We start from the raw sequence: 13177 nt of genomic DNA, 5'->3' as shown, positions 1-13177 counted from the left end.
ATCTGGCCTGATTTTGCTGGGAAATAAAAGTGCAAGGCAAAGAAACCATTTGGATTTCTGAAAGTCTGTGATGGTTCTCTTCTCTCATTATAAAACCTTCACTTTTTTTGGACGTTGTGCTTATAATTGACGTGTGCTTAGCAGAAATGCTGGCTTTGCCCAAGGACAGCATACCCTGCTAGCCTAAGAATTCCTTTTGACAACTGCATTTAGATGCACTGCTGTGCAAACCCAAACCCAGCCCAGACCCTGGGAAGGGAGCTGTATTAAATCATGGCTTTGAGGATGCACTGACACAGCTCAGCTGCTCTGGCTCCATCCAGTAGAGGGTAGTCATTTTATGCATTTTATGATCTGCTCCTCCATTTATTGCACTCAGGGCTTTCCCAGGTATTACCTGGGGACTTCTCACACGGTAGGCACGGCTGGTTTGGTTCCCATCATTAACCCGGGAAAGGCAGACTCTGTACCTGATCAGTGCATTTCTTTGTAAAGTCAACAAAAGAGGGAGAGTAAGCCATTTGTACTAATTGTATATATAAAAAATAATCCCTAAATGCAAGACTGTATAAGGTGCATTATGTTCAGGCAAGTGTGGGATCATTAGTGTCATTCATGATAATTTGATTTACCCCCATGGATTCCAAACAATACATGGCTCGTAGCCTCCTGAATTGGTGTCAGTTAAGAATTGCATGGCAGCCCTGCATTTTTAGAAGGAAAGCTCTTAGGTCTTACTATGATGAAGGCTCTTTTGTTGTAAAGTTTTCTTTACTAAGATAGATGTTACTTCAGTTCACACTAAATAAATTGACTCTGGAGTTTTCGGTCATGGTTTGCCAGAGACAAATTGTGAAAGCTTCTAATTGTAGCCTAAACAAAACCATATTTTCCTTAAAAACATGGCAGTGTGTCATTCTAAATCTGTGGTGCTTTGCCCAGGAACCCATTTCAAGCAACAGAAAAAAAACCCAAAAAAAAACCTGGGCAAAATAGCCACCTTAGACTGTCAAACCTGTATGTTAAATTGAGTGGTTTTGCTTGCAGTGCTGCACTGAAAATGTTTCATTGTTTCAACTCTGTCCCTCCATGCAGTCAAAGACACTGGTGTATACTTAAGGAAATGGTAAATATGGAATACTGGCAAATGTAGCTTAAAAGAAGGTACGAGTAAACAACAATATCAGACTGTCAAATTTCTAGGGCTTATTGCAGCAAATTTTCACTTAGATTATGAAGGATGAAGAACACTGAGCTTTTAAATCCCCATTCCTAGTCCTTTACAACATTTATCAGTGTACAGTGGCTTTATTCATGACCTGAGTCTGGTTTTGATAAATTTTGAGAAGTGTTTCATAATGTTACTGTAGAAATTATAGATGCATCATTTTGGCCATCAAGTAATTGTGCTTATGTGAGGGAAAAAGAGATTGATGGGAAGGGCTGGGAGCAAAGGGCTGATTCTTCTGCTAAAAATGTAGAAACATCAGCTGATGAGAGGTCAGCTCTGCTGTTGGGTGTGCAGCCAGAGTGGCCATTGCACTCCCAGCTGGAATTGTAGCTGTTCTTTCACCTGCACTTGGCTTTGTCCTGTCCACTCTGGAGCACCTGGTGAGGGAGAGACACCTTTGCTTCCCCCCAGGGTCTCCAAGCAGAGCAGAATCTCTCCATCCTTCGTGCACCTGCGTGGAGCCTTCCCAGCTGCAAACTTCAGGCCTCTGCCAATTGCTGAAGGCAAATTTCAGCTGTGCTGAAAGCAGGGGCAGAATTCCCATTGACCACAAAGTAGCAGGAGCACAGCCAGGGCTGGAATGATGCGAAATCAATAATCAATCCCCCTTCCCAAGATCCTGAGTGGTTCTGCTGCAGAGGGGGTGACTTCCCCCTCCTGGGCTGAGCTTTCCACAGCTCCCGTGTGCAGCACCTCTGAGCTGATCCCCACGCATTTGGAAACAGGGTGATTCAGGCTGGTGATTCAGTTTGGTAGGCTTTGAAAGTTTTAGCTCAGGTTTAGGGAAAATATGCAGCATGAATCACCCAGGAACTTTGTTTTCTCAGTGAATTCTATGGTAATTGCACGTTGGAGCAATGTTTAAGGCAAAACAGTGTAAGACATTGGAGCCTTTTGTTACAGCCAGTCATGTCCCACTGAAAGCCAAGTGTTCCTCAAATTCAGCAGACACCACATGGCTGGTGGTCATTTAGGAGTTGAGAAGTGACAAGAGGAGAGGGCATTCTTACCTGAATGTATCAATGTGCAGTGCTAAAAGGAAAAGAAAGGGAGCAACTCCTTTATCCTTTCTTCCTTTGTAAATCCAGCCCTGTCTGTTTCATAGTGGATGCAGAATTCCAAGTTTACCACATGGAAATTGTTCTAATTTCTGGTCTTGGGGCAGCCAGGAAATGAAAAATTAGAATTAGTGGGAAAAGGATAGTTTATTATATATTGGCGCAGTGTATTGGTTAATTCAGGAATTAATAAAAGTGGCAGCTGATAGTGCTGGGGCCCGTGTTTTAGTTGTATCCCATCAGTGATATCACGTTGAGCTGGCAAGGAGGCACATACTATGGGAAAATGAGCATCCATGGGGGCTGTCTGACCCCAGTGACCTTGTGGGGAGGCATTGGCCACTACTGAGGTCAGCAGAGAGTTCTAATACTCTTTTTCACCCAGAGTTTATAATGGTCACTCTCTGAAGGGAGCTGGTGGAGAACAGGAAAGGAACTGTGAAGAACACTTACATTTATTGAAGCCTAAAGACTTGGAAGTGCAGAGATGGGGTGGACAGAGCTGGTGTTTGGCAAGGAGAGGAGGTGATCATGTTTGGGATCAGGACACGGGCTCTGTTTGCCCTCAGGAAGGTGGAAGGTAGCTGTGTGGGAGTGCTGTGGCTCAGCCACAGGCCCTGCGTGTGTTTTGTTTGGATATTTCTGATCTTGTTGCCTCCTTGGCTGGTATTTTGGGTTTGAACAGCAGTGTCCTACGCAGTATTTGTTTTGGAGCTTGGCTTCCTGTGTTTGTTCTGGGTCTATTAATTAATAATAATGGTGTGTCAGATCCTAGCTCTTGTTTTGTTGAGTTATCAAAACAAATGCAGTCTTTGTGGCCATTTTCAGTCTCTTCTGGCTATATAGATCCCTTGTTATTCAAATATTTGCTCATCACGCTACCTTTTTGCTGCCTTTGAGGAATTAAGTTCAGTGACAAAGGAGAGAGTTTCTCCTGTACTTCCAGAATTACTCATTACATGTTTGGAAAGACAAATACAAGGAGAACACAGACGAAATGTGAGGAACACGTATACAAGCTAACGGTCTCGCAAAGGGAAAATAAGAAATCAGAGGTTACATCATATTATTGTAAGAATACATTATTTTGTTTTCAAAACTGTTATTTAACAGTGGGATGAATCCTTTAGTCATTTAGTGTTGGAACTTCCAAAATGGCTTGTGGTTGTTCCATCGTTATTCTCACACAATTCCCAAAGACACAGACATTAGAGGCAGTGATTAATCTTTCTGTATTAGGGGCTTGATCCAGCATTTACTGGTGTCAAGAGAAAGCTCCTCATGTACTTCAACAGACTTTGGAGCAGGATGGTGATTTTTAAAAAAACAGATGTAAGCAGCAAATTAGAAGCAAGTTAGAGAAATCTATCCAAGTCCTGTAGTTTTAAGAAACTGCTGTATTCTGTTGTAAGACTGTCTAGAAATCTTAAAATGTATAATAATACAGAAACACATGGCTTGGAATTCATTGTGATCCTTCCTACCTTTGATCTTTTGCTTTACTTACCATCACTTGTGTGCATATGTGTGGATGTGAGAGTAAACAACATAATCCTAATTGTCTGAAAATATACATATGCTTATAATGCCATAAATGAGCAGAGTGTTGGTATGTAAATTTCCTATAGTATATGTGGCCAGTATAAATAAATTCTAGTCACAGTAGTGGGGTTTATCTATATATTTTCCTTATAAACTAGCAGGTAATAATTTAATTCAAAAGCTCCTTCCAAAAATGCAATTAATGTCTTTTGTTATAGTTTCCCTGGGTTTAATAATCCCCTCTTCCAGATTTATATTGGTTTCTGGAAAGTAATGCTTATTAGAGTGTTTTTCCAAATTGGCCACAATAATCCACTGAAATCTGCCAGCTGAATCATTGCTATGCTTGTGAAATTGCCAGGATCGCCTGACAGTTATTACTGGGGTAGGAGGGGAGGGGGAAAGGGAATGAAAGTTTCATAATATGTCACTGTTATTGATACCTTGGCTATGGCTTTTGGATTTGGATTGATATGTTTACTGAATTCTATAGTAAAGATGGAATGCCTGATGCTGGATTGGCAGCTGCTATAAGGGAGAGAAAATTTAGTAGTTTTTTTCAGACAACTGTATTTTATTCTGGGCATATTTTAAAGCATAAATATGTATGTGCATGCATGTGTGTCTATATATAAGCATGCGCACATATATATAGATATATATAGATAGATATGTGTATGCATCTATATATATGTGTTTGTGTGTGTGTGCGTGTGTGCAAACTGCCTCTACCTCCTTCCCCAGCCTGGTGCTTGAGAAAGGAAGGGGATGTTTATTCCCTGAGTTAGGGTCATGCTTCACATGCCAAATACAACATGCAAAACACATAACCAAGTCAGAGTTCAATCATTCACCTGCAGCCACATCTTCATGTACTCCTTCTCCTCTGTACACTGCAGGTGGTGTTGGAGACAGGGTTGAGTCTCCATAGCTCCAGTAGGTGTTGTTTTCTCTCATACTTCCAAAATAATTGAAAAGGGATGATTTTTGCAGTGTCTGAATTAATCGTCCTTGTGAAGTCCTGCACAACTGGAGCATAACCCTCATTGTGAGAGGGATTCCCTGACACTGGAATGCTGGATCCTGCTGCCTAGATGAAAAGGTACATAAAATAGCAGGGCTCTGGCCTGCCAGGGCTGTGCCAGAGGGACAAAGACAAAATGCCTCTCCCATTACGAGCCTTGGCACCACTGCTGGGACAGACCCCTGTAGGGATGGCTGCTGCAGGCTCTGGGTGTCTGGGATAAATATTGTGTCCAAGAACCATCCCTGGTGAGACTGCTTGGGGCAGTGCCCACCCCCATGCATGGGATTTATATTCTGCTGGTGTAAATGAGATTTTGTTAAAGTCACCCATCTGAATTATGGATGGGAGATGGAGCAGCTGCCCGGGCAGCTGGGCAGTGCTGCATGGACATACCTGGAATACCTGGACACACCTGCAGGGAACAGTTGGTGTTCTCTGGGGGTGCAGGGCTGTTACTGCCCTGCTCAGGTCAAAAGTCTTCCTGACACAGGGGATAAAAGCCATTATGGCTTGGGTTTTTTACTTGTGCTGTTGTAGCTACAGCAGCTTGATGATGAAAATTTTGCTTTTTTTTTTTTTGGTAGTTTATGGGCTGAGATAATGGATGCCCAGTTCAGTGTAGCCAGAAAAATAAGATTCTCAAACATTCTTGCATTCCCCAGTATGTGATTAAAGATGATTTCCATCTCAGCAGACATTCATGAGCAAAATGATGCTTTAGAGCAGTATCCCTCCCCTAAGCTTTCCTTGTGATGAGGAGAAGTTTCCCTTGAGCACCAGCCAGTGCAAGAGGCACATTGCTTTGGAGGTGGCTGTGTGATCCCTTCTGTCCCCTGGCATTGCAATTTGGGGTCAGCTGGAGTGCTGCACACTTTTGGGGGAGCAGCCACATGGACTTGCTTCCCTCTTAAAATCATTGTGATCTGTCTGAGCAAGCCTAAGGGACAGGTAGCACATGAACAACCCACAGTGCCACTTATATTTGAATCCCAAACACTAAGTTAGCACAAGCCAACTGAGCTGCAGAACCAGTCATCTTCAATTTTTACAGCCTTATAATTTTTAAGACAATTTTTATGACTCTGATTGGAACAGAGATGATTTTTGTAGTGTCTGTTTATGCCGTTTCAAACTTGAACATAAATCTCATTTTTTAAGGGGATTTTGTGGTTTTCTTGGCTTTATGAATTTTTTTTATCCCTCTTTTATGCATTCAGCTAAATTAAACCAAAATAAACTCGGGGGGAAAAAGTGATTCTTTAAAACAAATATATTATTTTATCCCTTCTTTGGACAGGAATTTTCATCAGGGAGACAAGGATAGAACATTCTATTCAGCCTTTGCCTGCTGATTTATGCTGCCATCATTACAAGAGCCATAATGACGTCCAATAACCAGTAACAGGAACTGTGAGCAGAAGCTTTGTAATACAACACTGCTCCCCTTTTTCTCCAGCAGCTTTGTTGGTGGTCTGGAAATAATTCCAGAATGTGTTAGATGGTTCTCAGAGAGAGCTGTGCATCTTCTTTTGGTTTAGGAGAATCCGGGTCTGGTGAGGCACCGTGTGGGCTCCTGCAGTGCTCTGAGGTGCAGTGGCTCTCTGGAAAACCTGCAGGCAAAGCAACAGTAGCTGGTGTTTTTCCTACAAAGCAGCCCATGGATTCTGTTGGGGTGGCTTGTAGGGAATGCTTCTAACCATGCTGTGGGATTCTGCCTTAAGTGTTAGGGATAACATGGAAGATTAGAGTGTCTGCACAGCAGTGTGTGCCTGCAAGCCTGATGGATTGCTACAAGAAACCAAAGGTATTTGATAAACCCAGCAGTGGTTTATGGTGACAGTGTGTTGATGCCAGCAGTTCTGTTTGACATGTATTAGTACGTCTAGGAGGTCACAAGTGCTATGCAGCTGCATGTCGATGCTCAAGTGTGTTTGTTGCTGCAAGGTGGTAAGAATCAGTTGTGCCTTGAAGCTGAACTTGATGGTGTCTTTCAAAAGGTCCCATTTGAGCTTTGCTGTGATACCACAGCCAGTGGCATCAAGGAGTGAGCCTCTGCCAGCATCCACCACAGAGCAGCAGGTGAGACACGACTGCTTTTCCCTGTGTTTATACACAGAACATGACTGTGGTAACCCTGTGGGCTCTGCTAGCAAATACTGATTTGTTAATGTTTCCTACTGTAAGTGGTTGATATTTTATCGGCGTTACCAAAGCCGCGTTTTAAAATTTTGTTTAATCCTGTCATTTTCAGCTGTTCGTTATTATGGTAGCATGTTGTTTATGGAGGTTGCTTCCATGTGGGTAGCTGCAGTTGTGTGTTGGATGAGGGAAAGTTGGCTGTTTTGCCTCTGTAAGTGTGTATATAGTACTTGGTTTGGGTTTTTAGGGGTTTTTTTCAGAGTAAGATTGTTCCCACTGCAAAAAGGGATGTTGGCCTACAGGCTTGATCACAAGTGAACTGCAGTTGTTAAATGTGAAGATGAACAAATGACATTTGCAATAAAAAAAAATTCTCTTATATGGAAAATTTAGGCAAAAAATGTTTGTGTCTAAAAAGTCTTTTGGCCCTGACTCCCTATTCTGAGTACCATAGCAAGGTCTCTGTGGCTGGTTTGGTACAAGTGGGATCAGAATGCAGCCTTTGTGCCTGGTATCCTTTGATTGACTAAACAATGCAAAAGACACATGCAGCATCACATTGGTTTAGCAACTAATATTTGACAATTTAAAAAAGTTTTCTTTTAGGCTGAGTTTTATGTAAAGCTGTTTACATTAAAGTGACATCCAATTAAAGTGTATCATGTAACCCACATCACAGTTCAGCACACATTTTCTATTTTAACTGACATATGGCCCCATTTATGAAAATAAAAATCATCATGTTTTGATGATATGTTCACATAATTTATGTGGAAAAGCAGAGGGAGAGAAGCAGGGAGCAGGAATGCTTTTGCTGTGTAAAGCTATTATTTTCTGTGATTCATTAAATGTCTTTTAACCCATATGCACAGGCAAATCCCTCCTCCCCCAGTTCCTGCCCAGCCCCCTTCCCTGCAGTGTCCCCTGGACAAAGGGAGTTAATTTCTTCTATGGGCAGAGGCAGCAGACAGAAACATTTCATGCAGTATCATCCCATCCCACAGATGTTTTTACACCAAGGGATTCTTTAGTATTGTGTAGAGGAGATACATTAGTTAACCTAAAAACAGATCTGTGGACAGCACAGCTAATACAGCCCATTTTCCTTTGGTTGTCTTAAGGCTGAGAGGAATCTCTGATATCTAGGAAGAGATAAGGCATCAGTAGATGACTTTCTTCAGTCTCCCCCCTACTTAGCTGCCAACTAAAAAACGAATTGGAACTTAATATCTTTGCAACCAGAAATCCTTGGTCATTTTGCCTGGAATTTTCTTTGTGTGTAGAGAAGTCTGTCTCTCTTGCACATCTAGGTGTTTCAGGAAAGCCAGGTTGCTTTCATTAAGGTAACCTATTGATAAGATAAATGATTATTTCTGTAGAATGGCCATGAATCAGAGACATGTCAGCACAAACTGAGGTCTCTCAGGCCATCTACAGCTGAGGCTGGCAGTTTGGTATTTCTGTCAGCACCCTGAGTCCTGCTGACACTGACCCTGCAAAAGAGAGTAGGGTTCTAAGCTGTTTTAAATCTACTTAAGGCAAGACTGTGGCAAAGCATTATTTAAAAATACATCTTTGCATTTTCCCCTTTTAACAACTGCACATAACCCCTCAGGCTTTATATTTTTATGTAACAGCACATCAGTGGAAGGAAAGTCCCTGCCAGCCAACAAAAACCCCATCTGCAGAGTAATCACCCAGTCAGTGTGCACTGGAACCCAGTTAATTCCTGGCTTTCCCACATATACTGAGGGATGGATTGCCTTAGGATGGAAGCAACATTACTACAGTGAATCTTTCGTCTGTCCCCTGTTCTGGGACCAAGCAATGAGGATTACTGTTTAAATGGTTAACTATTGTTGCACATCAGAGGGCAAGACTTGGTGCTGGTGGTAGTTGCATTGCATAAATCAGTTTGCCATCTTCTCCTTGCCAAGGTAAGATGGACTGTACACCTGGATCCTGGTTATTTGCAGCATGGGACTGGCTAATGAAACCTTTAGGCTGTACAGTTTTAATCAGTAGATGTTTGGCCACTGTCACAGAAAGCCATTGAGTCATGTCCTCTGTGAGTGCACCCTTAAATGCTACTACAAAAATCACCAAAGAGGTATCACCCAGACATTGTATTTGGACTGTCTTCTTTCTTGATAGATGTGACTGTGAAGCCTTATATTTCTCATTTGTTGGAGCAGGAACAGAATCCTGTCAGTTGTAAAGTATTGTACTCTGCATTTCCTGCTCACTAATGGCTTTTTAGAGTCATCATTCTTGACATAAGTTAATGCATAAAGGAAAATCCCCACTTTCTCATTTGCCTCTAACAATGGGGAAAAAAACCTAATAAATGTTGCCATCTAAAGTCCAGTGGGATCTAAACTTCTGATGATAACATTAAATCCTAAAAAATGTAAGAGTTCCAATCGAGTATGGCAACCTCTGGCAGAACCTTCTTTTTCTAATGAAGTCTGTGCGTTGTGTTTAGTTGGCCGGTGATCCTAATCAGGGTACTGAGATCTGTGCATTCACTCTGGTTTTGATCATTATTGCCAAGATTAAATAGGCATAGAGCCAAGATGTTGCAGTGTAATAACCTGGGAGTTGAGGAGGAGGGAGGAGAGAGTGAGGGATTATTTATTGGTTGGATAAATGGGGTTAGCAGTTATTGAATGTAACAGAGACTTATTTTCCTGAAGTCAGTGGCCATTTAAACAACAAGGCGTATAAATGAAGGATATCTGTCAACTAAGAAAGTAGAAACAGTATCATGAGTGAAGAAGGCCAAAATCATGACCTGTGACTCTGAAGTAGTTTTGTTTATGGATTTCTAAAAAAATGGTCGAGTAGGATTGCAGACTCTTGGATAGCAAATGTATGTCCACTTTTTGTAATGGTGTTTTTTGGCAGTCTTGCGGAGTTAACCTCAACACTCTACAGACCACGGATGGAAACCCCCAGCATTTTTCTTTCTGAGGTGGCTGTAGGTTTGTGCATAGGAATTTATTCAGCAGTAGGCAAAAATAATTATTTTCCATTTTTTAAGAACACAGAAATCCATTACATATGCTCATAAGCTTCACTTTCTCCAAGTTCATTAAATACAAGTAGAAATTCCCTTCTCAGTGCAGAATTGTGCTGTTTCTCATCAACTCATCACCTCAGAGAGGCTTTCAGGTTCCCTGGATAGGTAGAGCAAAGCTGGAATTGTGACATCTTCTTCTGTTCTGTAATTTGATTCCTAGAGTTTTGGCAGTTTCTTTAAGGAAAATAATGTTACAGGGTTGGGGTTTGTTGGCTTTTTTGTTTTGTTTTGTTTTTAATTAAAAAAAGCCTGAAGCTTTCATCAGAGAAATTTTTGTATCCATCCAAAGGAGAAAAAAAAAGCTTGCAAAACTACCCTCAAAATTGTTCTAATAAAAATTAAGGAACACTTAGAAGGAACAAAGGTTAATATTCTTAAGATTTTGGCTTGCTCTGATGCAGAAGTTAACAAAAGCTAATGGGAATGTCATGTGTTACTTGGGCATAGCCTACAACATGCACATACAACATGCACATGGCAGATCTAATAGTTGGCTTTCAACCCCTCTTGGCAAAACGTTTCACTTTGTTTGGAAAGCAGAGTTAGTGGTCAGTGCTCTCGGGATGTTCTGCACAAAGCAGAGGCTCAGCTGTGTCCTGCAGCTTCTCTGCTCTGTCACGTGCAGGGCAGCTCCCCCATTCCACCTGACCCAGTCTAGGGGCAATTCTTCTCCTTATTTGATGGGAGGTTGGCCTTGCTGCTGTGCTCAGGTGGTCTGTAAGAAAAGGAACATCTTTATTTCAACAGGGACATTTTAATATTTGTGCCTCCAGAAAACTGTTAAGAAACAGCCAGTGACTGAACCAAGTGTCAGCAGAAGGATAGAGAGGACAGATTTTTACTTGAAAACAAAGTATTCCAAGTTGGCAGAAATACACAGTTTGATTAAAGACAGAAGTGGTGTCTGATGAAGAACACCTCATTTTTTTTCAGAGGTTCAAAGTGCTGAGCACCTATAAAAACAGACTACTTCTAAAGGTGTTTAAATTAGGATTTAGGTGAAGAATTTGGTCTAGTTTCAGTTGAAATTAATGACTCACTTCAAGCAATCTTAAACAAAAACATAAAAATTTTCAGAATAGAAGAAGAAAAATAAAAACATAAAATGAAGTTACCTGCAAGTTTCAAAATATTCATTGCAGGTAGTGTCTGGAAGGTGCAGTCTGTGGCTGCTGTATCTGATTAGGTTTTTTAGTACAACAATTTCTGCTCTGTGGAGAAGGGTATTTGCCAGGTACAGTAAATCTGCTCGCTGCTGCTGAATTGAGAACTTCTCAGAGAGCATTTCCATGTGCCCATGAGGTGGCACATGGATGGGAGGTGGATACAGATTGCCTTCCAGTGAGGTTTGAACTGTGTGTGCTTGCCCCTTGTTCCTGTGTGCCCGCTCCCTCCTGGGTTTCTGTAAGTTATGAGGAGCACATGTTGTGCTCAGCTTCATAGGAATGTGTTCTTACTTGGGTTGGTGAATTCTCTTTGTAGACTCTGATTAAGAGTAAAGTTGTCCAGAAGACAATGAGTCATGTCCTGCTGTCTGTTCTAGATGTCCACATCTGACTTTGTCCCTCTTTCCTCTTCTTTTACGATCACACTCTAATGATTCAGTTAAGGCTTGCTGTACCTTTCCTGTTAAAACTTTCCAGTTGACATTTTCGTCACGTCTCAAAGGACTTGTTTCCTGTTCCAGAATATTTCCTAGTTCTTCTGGTCAATGAGAAACACCTGCCAACCTGAAACTGAGGAAAAGCTTCACAAAGGACCTTTTCCCACACTGTAGTATTTAATCCAGTTGTTCCAGGAGAAATATTGTCATGATATCTTCAGTTATCAGGAGTGTCCTAAAAGGCTGATTCTAGATATTAAAGGCTTGAGCCTGAACAAGGTGGTCAAATCAACACAGAGGAACTCATCTGAAGTGTCTCTTTCTGGCAGTGTAGGTTTTTGTCTGTCTTTCGTGTCTGACCATCGTTTAAGCGTAGGTTTTTGGGTAAAGCTGTGCTATGGTTTGGTGGTCGTGGGAAGGCTCCAAGCCAGCTTCTATGGCCATTGTGCCTGTAGCACTGTGCTTCTAATCACACATTTTGGGTCATCTACACTGCAAGACTGAGCCTGAGTTAACCCTGGATGGAGAAGATTGTGGTTAAATTTGTGACAGAAATAATTTTCAGGTCCTGCAAATAGGCACAAGCCAAGTGGAGCCTGCAATGTTCTGCTTCCATGCAGACAAGTCTTGTTTGTCAGAGGCATTCACAGTTGTGATTCGAGGTTAGGGAATTTATGGAAGAGGAATTACGGTGGTCATAAAACAGGACTTAGCCATACTTACTCATCTGTAACAGTGCAAGCATGCTGCTTCTGTTTTTTCTTCTGGAATCAAGTTCACTGAACTCACTTTAATAACCTGGCCAAGATGAAAGGTTAAATACATACACCCTGCAGAGCTGCTGAACTCCAAGACCCTGGGGACCTTCTCAGCCTAGATGAGATCCATAGGTTATCTGGGACTGTTAAAGACCTCTTCTTTTCCAGCTGGCTGTAAAGACACCACCATTACTTAGTAGCCTGGTGAGATGTGCCACAACTGTTCCCTGAAGAAGAAGAGGTGGAAACATGCTGAACAGATTAGAAGGCTCATCTGACAGCAAGTCCTTGCTGAATGGTGTATCACAAAGTGAATACAGCTTTTAAATCTGGAACACATGGCCTCTGTCTTGATTCTGTGCAGGCTGACATTTGAACAGCATCACCATGCCTAAGTCTACATTATATTTTTCTTTAATAAACAGGTGGAGAACCAAAAGGAAAAATCAAAATTATTTCCAGAGATTTGTAGTGCATTAATGTCTTCACAATAGACTTTGAAAATACGCATGAATTTTCCTTTCAGTGGGGAGAGAATGAAAAGTAGACATCAGACTTGGAATTGTTGATTTTCCTAGGCCACATTCCATGTTCCAAGCGGTCCAGTTTTTTTGCCTGCTTCTCATGCCTTTTAGTGCACAAGGCTTTTCACTCTGTCTGTAACTGACATGAACAGCACATCTTTAAGGCCATGCTAAACAAACCAGTGTGTTCAGATCTTTACCTGAATAATGATC

The 13177-nt window shown here is 41.6% G+C and overlaps 1 protein-coding gene across 6 annotated transcripts in view; it reads left to right on the top strand.

Annotated features, from left to right (window-relative positions):
- The window catches only part of GLIS1 (GLIS family zinc finger 1), a 178763-nt gene that overhangs the window by 102715 nt on the left and 62871 nt on the right, over window positions 1-13177 (top strand). The window lies entirely within an intron of this gene.

Source organism: Passer domesticus, chromosome 7 (assembly GCF_036417665.1).
Source record: "Passer domesticus isolate bPasDom1 chromosome 7, bPasDom1.hap1, whole genome shotgun sequence".
NCBI lineage: Eukaryota > Metazoa > Chordata > Aves > Passeriformes > Passeridae > Passer > Passer domesticus.
Note: the sequence above shows the minus strand (reverse complement) of the source record. Positions and strands in the feature narration are given on the sequence as shown.